General features: G+C 34.0%; 1 pseudogene; it reads left to right on the top strand.

The window, feature by feature from the left end:
* Positions 1-3,385: 3,385 nt before the first annotated feature.
* LOC112481896 lies at positions 3,386-3,504 on the top strand (annotated as a pseudogene).
* The last annotated feature ends 16,231 nt before the right edge of the window (positions 3,505-19,735 follow it).

Below are 19,735 nucleotides of genomic sequence, written 5' to 3'. Positions count from 1 at the left end.
AGACTCCTACATATGCTGCCTACAAGAGACTCGCTTCAGACTAAAAGACACACACAGACTAAAAGGAAGGGAATGGAAAAAGATATTGCCTTGATGGATCTAGAGGGTACTGAGCTGAATGAAATAAGTCAGATTGAGACAGTCAAATATGACATGATTTCATGTACATGTGGAATCTAAAGAGAATAAACAACAATAACAACAAAAATGGAAATAAACTCAGATACAGAGAACATTTTGAGGACTACAAGATGGGAAGGGGGTTCAGGGACAGTGAAAAAGGGCAAGGCGATTAAGTACCAATGGATAGTTACAAAATATTAACGGAGATATAAAGTGTAGCATAAGGAAAATAGTCAACAATGTTGTAATAAACATGTAAGGGGGAAGGGGGTACTAGATTTAGTGGGGTGATCACTGTGTGATATAGATCTCTAATCATTATGTTGTACGACTGAAACTAATATATTACTGTATGCCAACTATAATTTAAAAACTCATTGACTTGTACACGAAATATGAGCAACTAATTTTTTATATTTAGTTTTTAAAAAATATCTAAAAAGCAATATGACAGTTACTTTGTTGATTTCCTCTCTTACGTTGTGAATATGATACAATGCTGAAGAAAATATTTTAATCACCCATAACCTAAACCCTATCGATTTTTTTTTTTTTTCATTTTTCCTTTACTTTCCAGTGTCTCTCCACAGGTATACATAAGGCAGTAGAGGATATGGAAACTGAAACAGAAGGGTTAAGTAATTTGCCAAAGTCATATACCCAGTAAATAACAAAGTTAATAATACTGGAACCTAGCCAATCTGGCTCAAGTCTGTGCTGTTAAACTCAGGACACCTCAATCTCTTTGTCTACCTCTCCAAGCAACCTTATAATAAATTCAGCTTCCCAAATGACTTGATTATCAGAAATAGGTACTCTAACTGGTAGATACCAATAATGCTAGAAAGGTATGTTCCCTTTTGTAAATTAAGAAACTAGAATTCAGTGGAAACTATTAAACATAGAAGGAATCAGAGAACTCAAATACAACCTAATGAAAATACTTATTTATATGAAGATTACCTATTGATGTTAAAACAATTATATGAATAGTTGGTATAAAACTGAATATTTGTTCCAAATTATCAATAACAGATTATTTCCAATACAGAGGGGAATAAACATATCCATACAAGGGAGTTGTCAAATGTCACCATCCTAATCCAGGATCAATCTGAGCAACACTCATGGTGAATCAACATGATATTATGCATCTTCTGGTAAGATCCAACATGACATCCGTATCACCAAAGATATAGTCTAGCCCAAAATATTAACCTTGAATCCATCAAGTATTTAGACAGAACTTCCAATTTATAAGAAAAACACAGGCTAGAGGAACAAGATAAATGGTACTACAAGGTAGAAAGCACCCAAACCCAAAAGGTAGAACATTCTGTAGGATCACGGCACAGTCTCTTCAACTGAGTCATCATTAATAATGACCACCTCATTCATCATTAAAAAAAGAACATGAGAATAAAACAGACTTATAGACTATAACAACCAGAAGCAATGCATGATATGGAATTGGAAACAAGCTTGTATATATCACTTGTAAAGGGTATTTTGGGGTGAAAAATTGTGGAAAGTTAAATATGATCTATGCACGAAATGAGAAAAAATGTACTGGAATAAATAGGAAGGTGAAAATTACTGACTGGAAAAACTGCAGAATGGTATGTACAGAATGATCGTATTTTGTCGTGAATGTGTATGCTTATGACATTATATATTTCCTGAAGAGGGAGTGGGCTTGGAACCAAAAGGCACATAAATAGAATTACTTTGGTAAACTGAAGTTGAGTATTTGCAAGCCAAGACTATACAATAGCAGTATGTGTGGAGGGCGGAGGGTGGGGAGGAATTACAGCTACATGCATCTAGATGAATCTCACAAGCATAACCCTGATCAATGAAAGCAAGTTACAGAAAGAATACATAGAGTAGAATTCCAAAAGTTAAACAAGGCTCAAAAACAGATAAAATACTACATTGTTTAGAGATACACACACGTGACAAAAACATTTAAAATAACAAGGGAACAACTAATACAATTTACCGTAATGGTTAAATCTATGGGAAAAGAAGGGGAGACAGTTAACAGGGAGCTTCTATGGTTCTGGTAATGTTCTTTTTCTTTAGCTGGGTCATATATACATGCCATTCACTTTATGAAATAAAAACACATATATATGTACACACATATATTTCATTTGCTTGTATGATATTTTATAATAAGAAAGAAAACTGTGGACCAGATCCTGGGCCACACTAAAAGACTGACTACTCCACTGGTCGGCCAGCCTCCTTTGAGTTTTCAGGGCTCTTTAATATACAACATTTAGATTATTTTCAAATTCTCCTATGACAAGCAGCTTTAAAATACATGTTGTCACCCTTGTAGCTTTTTACCTGTGTTGAACGATTTTCTCAGAAATTCTCAGATCTGGCGTCTAAGGGGAATGAACATATTTACAATTCTTAGTACAAACTGTCATATTACTTTGCCAGTGTTGTCCCAATTTATAATATCATCAGCATATCAAACTGAATACAATTTTGTCAACAATTAGCTTTAACTCTTTTAACGTTTTTAATTATTATGTTATTTTGCATTTGACCATTAACAAGAAAAAAATATTTTCCCAACAGTCCGTTGACTATTTGTACCTTCTTTTGTCTGTTTATATTCTCTGCCTACTTATCTATAGATACTGATATTTTTCATATAAAATTTAAAGATACTCTTTATATGTAATTTGTCCTTTGTTATGAGTTGCAAATACTCCCACTCTATTTTCCTTTTACTTTTAGTTTGCTATTTTTCAGAGTAGATGCTATATTTTATATATTCAAATATTACCTTTTGTTTTTTGAGATTTCAGACATGGAACATTTTTATTTCTCTACAGATCAGATGACCTAGTCTATTCCTACATTATAGTTCCCACTTTAAAAGAGACTATACTGAAAGAAACACTCACATTATTGGCATAAAGTCCAAAAATTGATCATATAGTAAAAAAAATAAAGGAAGCATTTCAATCAATGGAATAAGAATAGATTTTTAGATCAATGGAGTTAGAATAAGTGGCTAATGATCTAGGAAGGGAAAAACCCTCATTTTATAATGAAATAAATTTCAGATGAATTAAAATGTTAACTGTAATAATTAAAACATCAAAAAAGAAACTAAGAGTTAATATTTACTTAATTTTGGAGGAGAAGGCTTTCTTATGCATATCTCCAAAGGCAGTAACCATAAAAGTAAAAAAAAAAAAGAAAAACAAATTTGACTACATAAAAATTATAAATTTTTGTCTACAGCCATGGCACCCTGAACATGCCCGATCTCATCTGATCTCGGAAGCTAAGCAAGGTCGGGCCTGGTTAGTACTTGGATGGGAGACCACCTAGGAAGACCAAGTGCTGTAGGCATTTAAAAAAAAAATTATAAATTTTCATACACAAGAAACATCATAAAAATAGAAGGCAAACTTAGAAAATACATATGACAAAGATTTAAAGTCTTTAGTATATAAAGAATTATTACACATTGTTAAGGGGGAAAAAGGTGCAATAAAAACATGGGTAAAAGCAGTTTACAAAGGAAAAATAAGTGACCGATATATCTATTAGTTAAATAATCTCACTTAAGATCTGAAAATGCAAATTCAAACAAGGAAATATCATTTTTGACTATCAAGTTGTCAGTAATTAAGAATAAGACATTCATAGCCAATATTGAAGGAATATGGGGAAATGAGCATTCTCTTACCCTGCTGATTAGATTATAGATTGGCACGCTCTCATTAAGGCAATTCATCAATACAAATCAGAAGCATTATGAACCACGCTTTAAAAATTCAAGCCCACAATTACGGTTCTAGGTATTTATCCTACGTAAATAAATATGTACCAATGATTTAGGCACAATTTGTTCATAACACCGGCTTGTGAAAGTGAAAGAATGAAAAACTTAAATGTCCAAAAAAAGTTGTTTAAATAAATGACATCTACAGAAAAGAATATTTACTAAGCATCTATTATAAAATGACATTTAATAACATTTAATAAGATTTTTAAATGACATAATCATAGAGATGGAGAACAGATTAAGGGGTTGCCAGAGCTTGGGGATGGGGAAAGGAGGGGGGTATCTGTGACTATAAAAAAGTACCACAAGAGATTCTTGCAGTGAAACTATTCTGTATCTGGATGTGATGGTGTTCACACCAACCTACATATGTGATAAAACTGCACAGAACACACACACACACACACACACACACAAATACATGTAAAACTGAAATCTTCCTGGGTACACTATAGTTATGCAAGATGCTACTTAACATTGGGGAAAACTGGGTGAAGCATATACAGGATCTTATTTCTTATAACTGAATGAGTCTACAGTAATCTCCAAATTAAAATGTTTTTAAAAGGACAATGAGGAAGACTATTTGGTTGACATGGAATAAGGTTCATGACATACTATGAAGTGCAAAGCAGCAGGTTTTAAAAAAGCATCTATAATAAGCTATACTTTTATAAATATAGAAAAGCATGCATACATCTATACGCAAAATGAAAAAAAGTCTGGAAGTAGATACATAAAAGTGTTGTTATTATTTATTAATGACAGAGTCCTTGGAGGAAAAAGATATTACCATATCCACTCTGTCAATTAAGATGCATCTACTGTGCTGACAATTGTTGAAAATTCTAGGAACCAAAAAAAGTAAAGCTTCATAAATAGGACAATGAGTCCCATAATTGATCTTGAAAATTTAATTTGCAAGAGAACTTGCGAAAAGACATAAAATGGCAAACCCCAGCACACAGTACAAACATGCTATAGGTTATTTTTAACAATGGTTTGATTTCAGTGGGAAATTATAAATCTTGGAATCAGTGAATAATTCCTAGGAAAACAGATTACACCTGAAATATTACTGTATTCTCTGATCCCATTTCTTGTCATTACTTTAGTGGCTTTTTTTTTTTCCTCTCACTTTTAAAGGATACACAACCAGGTCATTGAGTTCACCTTTATCAAAAAGTTTGCAAACTGACACAGATGTGTCACAGTGCTGTCAATAATTAGGAGTTAATACTACAAAACATTGCTGGTATCTGATTTCAATGTCAAGAATGGTAATTCCCCCAAAATGAAGCAACTGCCAACTGCTAAGCTAGGGCACACTAATCTAATCTTGATAGTATAAAGTATTTTTTCTCTTGGAAGAATCCAACGAGCTCAACCTAATATGTCAGCATTAGCCAAAGCAACTTCAGTCTTAACAGTCTGACTTAGTTCAAAGTTAAGCCTTAGGTTCTACATTTGTAAAATGCAGATAATAATTGTACCAACCGCCGACAGGGTTATCATGACAATCAGATGAGATAATGCATTTTAAAGGGTTAGCACAATATTCGGCATATAATAAATGTTAGAAAATATTTTTCATATATCTGTTTAACAGCATATTATAGGTACTAAAATTAATAACTGTCATCTATTTAGCTTAGATAGCTCATACCAAAGTAAGTTCATAGAAAAATGAAAACTATGCCTGAAATCTGTATGTAAAATCTTACTTCTCTATACTTTAGCTTGTGTAAACTTTTCCATGATATTTTAAGTCCACATACAGATAAGTAGTTTAACAAGTGTGCAAATTTCAGAGATATATGATCCGAAACTTTTCAAAGCAATATAAAATGACTAAAAATGCTAATAACAGCTATTGTAACGCAACGTGAACACTAGACTGGATCAAAAAAAGATATGTAAGAACACCACTCAGAAGAAAAAAGTAGATGTTGGTACTTTTCTAAATGTGATATAAACCAAATCAGTCTAGTATGACATTACCCACTAAAGCTCTTGGTAAAATCCAATACGAGATGAAACCACACTGGCCAAGCTGCCCTTGGTCCCTTCTATTTGCAAACTATTTTTTATAGTCTCAATATAACATGAGAGCTCTCATAATCATGGATGCTTTGAGAAATCAGTATCTGCGATAAATTATCATCTTTAATAAGATTATTTAAAAAAGCAAAAACACAATCTTTCAAAGTATCCCTATTTTGTTGGCTACAACTAAGAAACACATTATGCATATATTTCTGTAACAAATACAAACTGGGAACTGATGGTGATTTTTAGAATATTTTACTTTTAAAACCATTTACATACATAGCAGGCACAACCTAAGTTTTCAGTTAAAAGACTGCACTGAATAGCAGATGATTTAGCATGAGTAACAGATCAATTATATGGAATTATAATTGTTTCTGTGCATTGGGGTTTTATGTTAAACATGAGATTGTGATGGTGAGCAGCCGTATTTGATTTTAACTGCTATAGCCTGAGATATCTAAAACATCATGAAAACACTGGAGAAAATGAAAAAAATGACATGCGGCGTGGGAAATGAAAATGATGCTCCAGAGGGAACTCTGGTAACAGATGCAGCTCTAAGGGATTGGCTCAAACTAATGATGTACAGGGAAAGGTAGGTGTCTCCCAGAAGAATCTTCTCCAGAGTTAGATAACTCTATTTTTTTAGGTATTGACAGCAGACATGACATACTTTTCCATCAATACATACCTGAAGAATTGTAAAGCATTTTTCAGAACGGCAAAATCTGTAGTCTTTCTTTAGCTCCTTTAGGGTTCTTACATTGACAAGGAAGAGTTTAATACTATGCTCCAATAAGATAAATTTGTTCAAAAGCTTTCAGCAATACAAATGACAAATGATGCAAGCTGGTGAAAAAAAATTTAAAAAGAAAATAGAAAACCTGTAAAGCACCAAACAAAAATTCTGAAAGAAATAGTGGTAACAGACACACGAAGGTCTTTCCCACCAAGCAGCCAAAAGGAAGAGGAAGATGACTCAGAAACCTGAATCTTTCCACTGCTGTCCATGGAAAGCATGAGCCCCAGTATGGCATTATGAGCCATAAAAATTAACATTTTCTGAGCACCTACTAAGAATTTTATAGGAATTATTTTATTGAATACATTTAGATATGAGAAAATTGAAATATAGACATTAAAGAACATAAGTGAAGTGGCACAAGAGGCACTGCTGATTGAATCCCAGACTGACTGATTTCCAAGTCACACTGTCAATCACTACATTACACTGCTGAAATGAGATACATACATATCAAAGTAAATAAAATAGAAGGGTGGTATAGCATTTGTAAAACTAAAGGACTTTTGAAATACCATTTTAATTCCTAGCCTTCAAAACTTTTTGCTCCTGGCCATCCCCCGCAAAATGTACCAATATATCTATATGGATATATAGATATGTATATGTATAGATATGTATATGTATAGATATGTGTATTTTATAGTGACTTATTACATAGATATAAAATGTTTCATAAAACTATACTTATCCTTACTACATGTAATAAATTCTGATATACTCTATTCTTTTTTAATGCTGGAACTGATTTCATGACCCACAAATAGGTGGCATCTTGCAATTAAAAAAAAAAAAAAAGAAAAGAAAAGCTCTGCTCTAGACCATAGGTCCATGGATATTTGGAAATGCAGGCAGAGGAAGTATGGACATTCTGTGATGTTAGAATCACATCTAGGCATTCTGGAAGATTAAATGAGCTACAGATATGGGAACTCATTTGGCACGGTCTGACACAAAACAGGTATTTGGTAAATAGTTTCTATCATACCTCCTGCAGCATTCCTATCCTCCAATGTTTAAAGAAGTGAAGCTACTCCACCACAACCATAAGCATCACAGTCAAAGAGTTGCCAGCCAAGGCTAACTTCCTTAATATTTTGATTCTTTACCAACATCAAGGAATGGAACTGTGCTACCTACATGACCTTTCCTGATTAAATAAGCTTATCATTTTCAAGAAAATGTTTTTTATGAGCCATTTTGGTAGAAAATTTTCTAAAGTATATTCGACACTGACTTGACTTCTTATAAGGACTATACAGAATTTAGCCTTTTCTCAAGGACCCAAGGTCATGATTATGCACACACAATGATACATTTTAGGGCTGGTAGGTGCCTATCTTAGAGGTCACCTAATTCAAATCTCACTTTGTAGATGAACAAAATGATGTCCCAAGAAGTTATACAATTTGTCCAAAGTCACCAGTATGAAAGTCAAGTGATTTCCATTACACCATGCTGCCACACCTATTATTGCACCATGCTGAGTACTACCTAGCAAGGCAGTCAGGATTTAGGAACAATACCCTTGTAATTTCCATATGTGATAACACTCCCTATATTTTCTAATAGGATGCTTCTAATACACTGAGCATACTAGAATTATTTCTAAAATAAGAATGAATATGCCCTAAGTGAGAACCTGATGCATTCTTCTATGTAAGAAATATATCGATGTTATCACATAGCTCTTGTAATTTCCATCTTGCCTGCTCTTCTGTTGAGTTGTTGGCTCTGCTGCAGATTACACAGGTTACGAGATAAGTCATCTCCACTGAGGTGTTGTTACTGGAACTATTTTAACCTGAAACCAATACTTCTCTACAACCCACAAAATTATCATTCAAATGTCTTTCTAAATGGCAAAATGTCTTGAAAATAACAACTGTGTACCCAAACTGAAGGTCACTTTCTAGACACTTATCACTTATATCCATTTTTTTGGTCCTCTCCCTTGAGACTTCAGTTGCTTCTCCTTCCTTATAGCATTTTCTTCTGTATTTTCCATGGTTCAAGTACTTATTCCTCTGCCTTTCAGTATTCCAAATATATTAACTGTATTTTGTAATTTAAAGGAAATGAGCTTAACTAAGGAGATACATTTAAAACTTAATTTTCCCATGATCTTAAGGAAAAACTTGTGTTAAGAAAAATGAAAAATACAAATTAATCAAATTTAAAGGGATTTATAACATTTCCCATAGATGATTTTACTTGATGAAGCAATTGTCTCTTGATGACATTTTAACTAGAACTAAATCTGCTAAAAGAAAAAATTACATCTCAGCCTATTTCTTCATATTTCTGATACATACATGATTGTTTTTGTCAGTAAAACTGAATCTGGGCAACACTGCTTTTCCTATGATTTACTCAAGCTAGTACATTTAGTAATGCAAACACATCTTAAAGGCTACTTTCAGCAAACTATTTCAAAAGAAAAATATTCCAAACACATTAAAAATTTCAATTAAGTACTGACTGGAATTATTGGAACCATTTATTTGAGAAATGACTTTTATCCAATTTTTCCACTTTGACATACCTAGAAACAAAGCTTCATGTCATAAATTTAAGCAGCATGTTTGATAAACTCAGAATATGTTCACCATTAAGTGATAACAAAAAAAACTTCAAATAAGTTCTTCACATACTTTGAGAAATAAATTACTCTCATTGAAATAAGTCTAAAATGTCTCTTTTTCCAGATACACCAGATGCCTCCTGATGCAATTTTTTGGATCACTCACAGTATCTTTCTACCTCCATCATAATATACTCCAACAGGATGGATGTAGTCCATATTAGAACTGAACCAGAAGACAAAATATTTATTATAATTAACAGCATTTAATAATAATAATTAGCACTGTTATCAATTAAAATTTTAATCCAGATAAGGAAAAAAATCTTGTAATGATTCAAAAAAAGTTAACACCCAAGTTCCCAGGTAACAAAAAAGATATAGGCAATAATATAGAACCCAAGTGTGGTACAACTATTCTGAAATGGATGTTGTTCTCAGTTTTAGGATAGATTGGAGAAAATAGTCTATTAGCTTATTCCAGCTCTCGCCTAACATCTGTTCATAACAACTACAAACAGGTTATCTGCAGCCATGCAGTTTTCACGCTGAGAATAAACACGTCCTTGCTGTTCTAACAATTATCCAGGTGCAACCACAATAAGAGAATTTCTGGTTGGACAACACCTGAAAGACTATCTAGATTACCCTCCCTACATTCAAAAACAAGGAAACTAAGGCTGAGAGAGATTAAGAACCTAGATCCAGCATTTCACACAGCTAGTTATGGCCAAGCAAGGTCTAGAACAAAGTTTTCCCAATTATTTCTGCTAACATGGGTTAACTTGAAGAGTCAGAACCATTGATTCGCCTTCTGGGATGTAATGGGCCTTTGGAAATTTACCAGCTGTCTGATCTTGAGCAAATTACAAACTTTCTAAGCCCCCTTTCCTCTTGTAAAGTAGAGAGAATACCTACCCTTAACAATTCTATATGAGGATTACATATAGCTTGCAAAGTGCTTAGCACATCGATTAGCAAATAACAAGCATTCTAAAACAGGTAGCTATTATTTTTACTCCCACCCTGGAAACATGGCTATACCTACTGTTTGAGAAGACAAATTGAATTCATTAATGGGCAGGGTCTTATCCTCCAGAACTTCTCCGGGCCTACAATATTCTGCAGATAAGAGAAAACCCCACACAACAACCTATTTCACCTGAGCTAAAATCCACCCTCTACACTGTTTAGAAAAACAAAATGCCAACTGCTGCTAAATGTCTCTGCCACGAGTTGTACAATGAATCTGTCAACTAGAAATTGCAGAGGGGTTTCTGGCTCCACCCAAAACATGGAAAATAAACGATGGGAAAACAAGGGGAAGATAAGATCACACACCTGAACTGGAATTCACAGAAGTTTGTTTTCAGCTCATTTAGTTGTGGATAAGTAAGGTAGGTGATAGAAAGCAAAATGCCATAAAGCAGGAATAATGCCTACCTCAAAAAAAAAAAACAATCCCCTTGTCTTCTCAATACAATAGAAAAAAGTCCGTTTCCTCGCCCTAGTAAATTAATATGTACACGGGCAATAACTGAGCATCTTTTTCGAAAAATTCAAGATTAAGCTGTAGCCAAGCTGCACTGCACCCTAGAATAACATAAATATATGAAAAATTTCTCTGAAATGGCGAGACAAAATGACGAGGAATATCATCTTGAAATCAACGAGGGAATCATAACGTCACGCCGAAGGGGCCTCCATTGATAAAATCCCGACCCTCCATTCTCATGACACTGCAACCCACCTCCCTCTAAGGAAATTACAGGAATCACCCGCAGCAACCAACCTCAGCAATCGGCATCGACCAGATCGACCCCCTACTCAAATGGCGCTAAGCACCGAGGGTCCAAGCCCCTCCCTGGAGCTACCAAGTCCCGCGCTGACTCCAGACTACCTCACTTCCTTTCTGTCCTCCCTCCCCTGCTCGATCCTTGGCATTTCTCGCCAACCCTCGCCACTGACAGAGAAAGTAGGAACAAGACAGACTTCCTATACTTTGTCCGTGGAGTACCAAAACTACACATACCAGTCCCTATTACGATCACATCAAATTCCGAAGGGAGATTATCCGCCATCTTGACAGGAAATGTGTCATGTGACTATTGCTTGTGGAAATGAGATCAAGTTAGGCATTGCTTAGGTAGAAAGCGGGAAAAAGTGCATTCTGGGTATTGTAGTCCTTGGGTGGCGGATCCAGGTAGGTGACTACAGCATTATGTTTGAAAGGTTTACGTGAGTGTTAAAAGCTCAATTCATTTTTCAGGTTGAGTGCAATAGCGCACATAGGCTGGAGCTTTCGGGTAGAAAAGAGACGTCGGTTTTTACAACAATGGCTAGGATGAATGTGAGAAGACTTGGGCACCCCTTGTCAATAATGAAGCAAGAGTTGTTAGGAGACACGAGGACAAAGTGAAATTGAAAAAGGAAATTTTCATTCCAGCCTGGAAACTGTTTCTCCCAGTGTGCCTGTACTTTCGTTTTGGCCCCCAAAGCGTAATTTTTCACACCAGTGCTTTCAAATTATATCCGGTATCTTTTTCGTCTCTATGTCTTCCTCATGAAAGCCCACAAAAAAAATCTTGCCCTTGTTTCACCAGAATAGAACCTTCAGTGAGTCTATATTTGTTATAGTTAGTCAAAACAGATACCTGGCGATATATATTTGCAAAATTAGCCTTGCTCTACAGAGAGAAAAAAAAAAAGATATGAAAGCATAGTAGTCGCTTGATAAGTGTATATTGATTCAGAATCTGGTATTCTATACATATAGAAGCCCATACAAGATTCTCCTGATAAGCTACCACAGAAATGATATAGTAAAATGGCCTGTATATTAAAGTGATCGTATTTGATGACAGTGTTTATATTGTCTATGCCAAGCGGCTAGTACAGTTCCTGTAAGTATTTTCAAGCTCAGCCTCCTCCCACCCTGCCCCTCACACCATTATATAAAATGCTTTGCTGTCTGACAATACCAAAGAAAAAAGAAGGGGAGGGTGCATGAGAGTGAGAGGAGGTCCTTTTTTGACCCCAGAAATTAATCGTGTAGTTATTTAACAAGTTTCAAAATAATTCAAAGAGAAACTGCAGTAGTGGACTTTCACTTACACCACCTGACCTGTGAGCTGTTTGTGGTTCCCAGTCACTTGTTCTGTCAGGATGGGATGATCACATTCTCTTGCTAAGGATGATCCCCAAGATTCAGCTCGGCTTCTACCACCTCCTCTTTTCATCTCCTCCCTATGTTAGGTTAAATTTCCCTCGATAGGGCTCTCACTCAGTCATAACCTCTCATATTGCACTGAAAGTATTTGCGTTTAAATTGGTTCCTATACAACACACATATCACCACACATACAAAAATACATACTCAGGTATGTAACACCCGACATTATAAAACCCTATATGACAAGGACTATGTCTTATTTATCTTTGTATTTCCTGCATCTAATGTAAGCCTGGCACATAGTAGGAATTTAATAAATGTTTGCTGAACTAAGATTAGTCCTGACTCCCTTAATAGATGGTAAATACTATGGAGACAGTTCACCTTTTTTTATATCCACCACTATCATGTGTCACATTTGAAAACACTCAATACGTTTGTTACTTTGCTGAAGTTCCATGAAAATTATTTAAAATTGTATTTTACTGTTTTTGCTGCATTTCGTCCTAATTATTAAGAACATTGCACATGAGTATTATCAGAAGTGAAATACATCTTATCTGTGAGACTCTTAATACCACCAGTGGAAATGGAAATTAATAGTGTTCCCAGGGTAAACTCAGGAAACTTTCCAAAATCGTATCTAACAGTGAGAAGCCATAGATGGGTAGTTTAAAAACAGGATACATAAAAGTATTTCTATCTTACTTTGGAGATATATGTATATACATGTATATGAGTATGTGTATGTATATATGTGCATGTGTATTTTTTTCCCTTAAATATTCATTGAGTACCTACTATCTGCAGGGCACTGATTTAGATGCTGGGATTGCATCAATGAACAAAACAGAAAAAAACCCTGTCGCCATGAAGTTTACATCTAGTGGTATAAAACAAAATAAACAAATAATTACTCTGTAGTGCTAATTTTCCAATACGTTTTGCCCCAAATTTGAAATCCTGTTTTTACCGAGGCTAGAAAGCATGACCCTCAGAAAGATAAAATTGCCAGAATATATTTAGCTGTTCTTTCTCTAAAGTTATTACACTCTCTGGGCATGGAGAAAAATTATTACATTAGAAAAATTTAAAACCTCTATATGAATAAAATGTTCAAAATACCTTTTCTTTCAAATGTGTTTTTGTAGATTTTTTGCAAAGGAAAGATGAATATAAGAGTTGATAATGTCAGTAAAATAGCATAAAGCCAAACAGCTTAATTGCTGTCTATTTTATTATTCTAAGGACATCTATTTTTGAGAACTGAAATATTTAATTGAATGTCACAGTACAATAAAATGATGGATACCTATGAATTGACTACCCCATTGAATCACTGTGGCACTAATTTTGTACTTGGTTTCCTGAGTTGAAAAACCACAATTCTCTAAACATTTACCTTGTATTCAGAAGTTTACTCAACTGTGGGATCTGATGTATCATCTTTTTACAAACTAGTAATTGAATGGTCTCTATCCCTGGCTTTTAGCTCCAGATCCATATATCCACCTCTCAATCTGGAACTGCCCCCATAATCTCTTGCCTAGACTACTATAATAGGTCCCAGCTGGAGCCCTCATTTATGCGTGCTTCTCTCCAGTCCACTTTCCACACTGCAGGTAGAGTAAATTTTAAAAAATTCAAATCTGATCATGTCCTGCTCTACCTAAATCCTTCATGATTTCTCATTGCTCTGAAAATACACTCCAAAATTTTAAACCTGGTCTAAAAATCTATTCTAAACCCTCCAGTGTCATACCTTTCACTTTTTTCTTTCTAAGCTCCAGCCATATTGGTTCTCCTTCATTTCCTCTAATATCCCATGCTCCTTCCTGCCACAGGGTATTCACACATGCTCTTTCACATACCCAAGGTGCACTTTTATCCCTCTTTCCCCTTTCTCCTAACTTAATCCTACTCATTTTTCAGTTCATTCGAAATGTCACATACTCTGGCAAATCTTAATCGAGTCCACAGTCTAGCTTAGGTTTCTTATCACCCTATAACCCTACTTTGTCGAACTTTTCATGATTAGAAATATTGAATTACTTATGCAGTTACTTGTTTCATATCTGCCGTTTTCCTAGAAGGTAAGTTCCACAAAGACAAGGACTGTGCCTATATTATTTATCATTATATTTCTAATACATTATTCAGTGTCTGCCTGGCACATAATAGGCATTCAAAAATATCTTCTGAAATCCCACTTTTGGGTATATATCCAAAGCAAATAAAGTCACTATCTTGAAGAGCTATTTGTACTCCCATGTTCATTGCAGTATTATTCCTAGTAGCCAAGAAATGGAAACAATTTAGGTGTTCATCGACAGACGAATGAATAAAGAAAATGTAGTATATACAGATAATGGAATGTCATTCAGACTTTAAAAGGAAGGAAACCCTGCCGTTTGCAACAACATGGATGAATCTAGAGAACATTATGCTAAGTGAAATAAGCCAGACACAGAAATACAAATATCACATGATCTCTCTTATATGTGGAATCAAAAAAAAAAAATCAAATATATAGTAACAGAGTGTAGAATGGTGGTTGTCAGAGGCTGGGGAGTAGAGAAAAAGGGGAGATATTAATGAAAGAGTATAAAATTTCAGTTATAAGATGAATAAGTTCTGGGGACCTAATGTATGGCATGGTGACTATAGTCAATAATGTATACTTGAAATTTACTAAGATTGCAGAACTCAAGTGCTCTCATCTCACAAACACACACAAATGATAATTATAGGAGGGGGTGGGTATAATAATTAGTTTGATTGTGGTAATCATTTTCCCTAAATACATATATCAAAACATCACATTGTACATTTTATATAGAATTATTTGTCAAAAATGAAATCTGCTGAATGAATGGATGAATAATAAAGTATAGGAAGTCTTCAAAAAACAACACATGAGTATTATTTTAAATGGGAATAAAATTAGTCGATTTCCCAGTAAACTTTGTTCTTCAGCTGGTTTTGTGTTTGTAATTCAATAAGTAATGCACACGGGGTTAATAAACAATCCAATCAACACAAGAGGTCTTACAAAGACTATTAAGACTAATAAGTCTCCATACCCTATCTGCCCTCCCAAGTTGTCCTCCCCAATGATAAGCACTATTATCCATTTCTGGTGAATCCTGTTAGAAGATGTGTGTGTGTGTAGCAGTAATCCCTTTCTTTTTTGACACCGAAGGTAGCATGCTATAAAAATTATTCCTCACCTTATACCTTTCTGTTTTCACTTAAAAATTTGGGAGATGCTGTGTTCTCAGTACATAAAGGGATGCCTCATTTTTAATCTCTGTAATTCCATTATATGAATATACCATGATTTATTTAATATTCCTCTATTGATGGATGTTTAGTTGTGGTTTTTCTAGTCTTTTGCTACTGCAAATGATGCTGCAATGAACATTCTTTTCTTAGAGGGATAGTATTGGATAATGGTTATGAATTTAGACTCTTGGCCAGAATTCCTAGGTTTGAGTCCCAATTACATCATTTACCGACTGGCCTCAGGTAAGTTATTTAACCTCTCTGAACCTAAGTTTCCTCATCTGTAAAGTGGCAGCAATGATATTTACCCTTGAAGGTGGTTGTGAGGGGTAAATAAAGTACTTAGAACTGTGTTTGACTGGTAGTTAGTGTTCAATAAATGTTGTTAGTAATAATAGTGGTAATAGTAGCAGCAGCAGTAGTAGTTGTTAGCATGTAGGAGATATCAACTTTCACCAATAAGACTGCCAATAAGATTGGCAAAAATGAAAATATTTGATAACACAGTATTGGTAAAGGTAAGAGGAAGCAAGTACACTCATACACTACTAATGAAAGTGGAAACTGATACAATTTCCTTGGATAGTGACTTGGCAATATCCGTCAATGCTTTAAATGCATATACTTGGTGACTTAGATTTTCTCAGTTTATCCTACAGACTGGTGAACTTTTTAATTCTTATCTGCAATGATGTAACACTATATTGATCATTTCAAATGTATGGTGATGGAAGGAAATTTAACTTTGGGTAGTGAACATACATGCAATTTACATATGTTTTATTGAATTGTACACTTGAAACCTATATGATTTTACTAACCAAATTCACCTCAATAATTTTAATAAAAAAAAATGTTTTCCTTCAAGACAGCTTAGGAATTTAACATGTAAACATATTTAGGAAAAATATGTATAAATTCAAGAATTATAAAAGTTGGTAATAGGAGGGTAGAACTCTTTATTCACTAAACTATCCCAAGCATCTAGTAGAATATCTGTAATTGAATGAGAACTTAATAAATATTTCTTGAATGCTGAAGGTGTGATCTATAATACTCACCTATGAAACCCCTGTCAGTGCCATGGTCAGCATTTTTTTTTCTCAAAGTGTGTTCTGGGGAAAAGTAATTCTGCAGGATTTAATAGTGGTTTCATGATCAAATAAATTTAGGCAGCAATGAGCTAATTTTTTTTGACTGGAGGACTCTTCAAATCTTTTATAATAAATATACATGTAAACTATAAGGATTTTGTAAATACTTTTAAACCGCGGAATACACTTTGGGAAACACTAGGCTGAACTATTGGTCTGACACAAAATGAGATTTCTTATGTTTTCACAGATGATATTATTACCCCATCATCAGTAGGACACAGCAAGAAAATTTCTAGGAGTGGTAATGGGCCAGATGGATCAGAATTATTGCATACTCTTCCCAGATGTTAGTGTTATTAGTACAGTTTATGATCCAGCAGTCAAATATTTTCACACAAACATGCAACACATACACAAGTTGAATTCACTACCATGGAATCTCATTCGTACCATATTGTAAACAACCAAACTAACCAGATACTGATATTCTAGTATAAACTAAAGAGTGTAAGATAAATCATCGATACTCTGAGTTCTTTAGGGTTAAAAGAGCTTCTTAGAAAATAGTTATGTCTATATGAATGTATATCTCTTAACACCGTGAAAAACAAACAAAGACAGTTCAGGAAGTAGATTATTAACACTTTATTACAAGTTCCAGATTTACAAAGGAAACATTATTTTTAATGTGGAACTAGTGTTAGAACTTTCTTTGAATTAAAAGAATTCTGTCTCTAAGGCTGTGGTTGTAGTGGTAATAAAAAACACAAGCACATGTACTCTAGACAATAAAACATAGCTAAAAATATAGAAAGTCCAGTCTGCTGAAGAATAACCTAAAATTACGCAAAGTAGTACTTTTGTTAGCGTACACATGCTTTGAAGAATTATACAGCATATCCAGATGAAGTCAATTTGGAGTTTTCCTTTTGAAATATGTACAAATATTATTCAATCATACCATTTTCTATTGTATAAAATTCAGGTTCTTTGAATTCGTTTTCATTTCCATTTTTAAAAATAATCAATGTCATGACAGCAATCATTTCCACTATTTCAGAAATATGTTTTAAGTGCTAGTTTTGGTAACAAAATGATTATTTGTACTAGCTACTATATTTTTCAGCTTCTTAAATATAGAAATATTTAGAACACATTTGCATTTTTTCATAGTCCTTGCAAAACAAAACAAAACAATAAGCTATGAATAATTTTGTGGGAATTTCATGAACCTTTACAGAAAGTCTTGCTGTTCTTCTTTTAGCTGTTTAATTGTAATGTCATAGTAACAGAAAACAGCATACCCAATTCTGCATGGATGAATAAGCACATTCAATAAGGAAGATTTAACAGAGTAAATCAAACTCCGGATTAAACATTTTCTGCATAACAGACCACAAAATGGGCATTCATTTTACCCATGGATCTTTGGTATTAGAAGCAAATAGAAGTGCATACCGACATAATTAAACTGAATATTCAGTGGCCTGATTGCAAAATTTCTCTATATTTTATCAAACTAACATCCAGTTAATTAGAATTTTCTAAACATATTCAAGCACATGCCATTAAAAAAATAAGTATAAATACTTTTCATTTGCATTTCATCATTTAGTAAATTAACTTGTTTTCCTCTGTTTTATTATTACCAAAGTTTGAACATAGTAAGTTTCTGCATGGTTGAATAAAATAAAAGGTTCAGACGGACACATGGAAATCTACAATATGGGATGGTTTCACATTTAATTGTATTTTATTTTTCATTTTTCATAAGAAAAAATCTTATTTAAAGAGATATTTAATCTCAAAGTGTGAACTATTGACAAAGTTCACTGACAAAACCTCACATAATTTATAACATGGCTATTCATAGTACGATTTTTAAGTGTTCTATAGTTTGTACTAATAGTTTCTCCTATGATTTGTGTTTCATTCGTACAGTTTGTTTTTACTATAGTACATTCATGTTTTATTTCAATGTAAAGATAGTAAATTAGTCTTTATCAGGAAATGGTCGACTGACCTAAGATTCAGAGCTGTTTTTATTCTATAATCCTCAAGGCTAGTGTTTTATTAAGTCTATGTATGACTCAAATCACTAAGAATAGAAAGAATCGTTTCAGGTTTGGACTAACTTTGTGACAAGTTGGAATATAATGAGGTCATTTAAACTATATTTTATATTCGATGTAGGTACACAATAAGGTTTTGAAGAGAAATATATGAAATGCCTACTAAAAAGCAGGAATTGTCTCTGTATTTCTGTAGTACTAATGTCTACTGTCGCTACTGTATCTTCTTCTTGTGGAAGATACCCCTTCTACATCACTGCCAAAAGGTAGCATTCATGTTTAAATACCACATGACTTTAAGTCTCTAACCACAGTTGATTGGAAGACAAAGAATAAAGCTGACCCAAGAGAATCCGTGGCTGTACATCTGAAAATAATAAAACAATGTGTGTCAACCATAATTTAAAATATATTAAAGAGAAATTATGAATTGCAAATATTTATGCCTAGACTTGAGCCTTGTTTTTAAAAGATAGCCTAGGCCAATCAGATTCCCTTTTCAGGAAATTCTAAATAAATGACATAGGTAGAAGATGTAGTATAACAGAAACTGAAAGAAAGTATTGAGATTTATCTTGATGGAAAGTGGGCTGGAGCAGCCATTACGTGAGGCATTCATCTTGCATATGGTCGTAATCAAGATAAGTACCAGAAGTCAACTGGTTGAGAGAAAGGACAGTAGAGACCTGCAAGGGGAAATACAGTTGCTATGAGAGTAAGAGTAAGTT

The sequence above is a fragment of the Pteropus alecto genome, unplaced genomic scaffold, assembly GCF_000325575.1.
Source record: "Pteropus alecto unplaced genomic scaffold, ASM32557v1 scaffold1010, whole genome shotgun sequence".
NCBI lineage: Eukaryota > Metazoa > Chordata > Mammalia > Chiroptera > Pteropodidae > Pteropus > Pteropus alecto.
The sequence above is the reverse complement of the archived record's forward strand: the minus strand, read 5'-3'. Positions and strand labels throughout refer to the sequence as shown.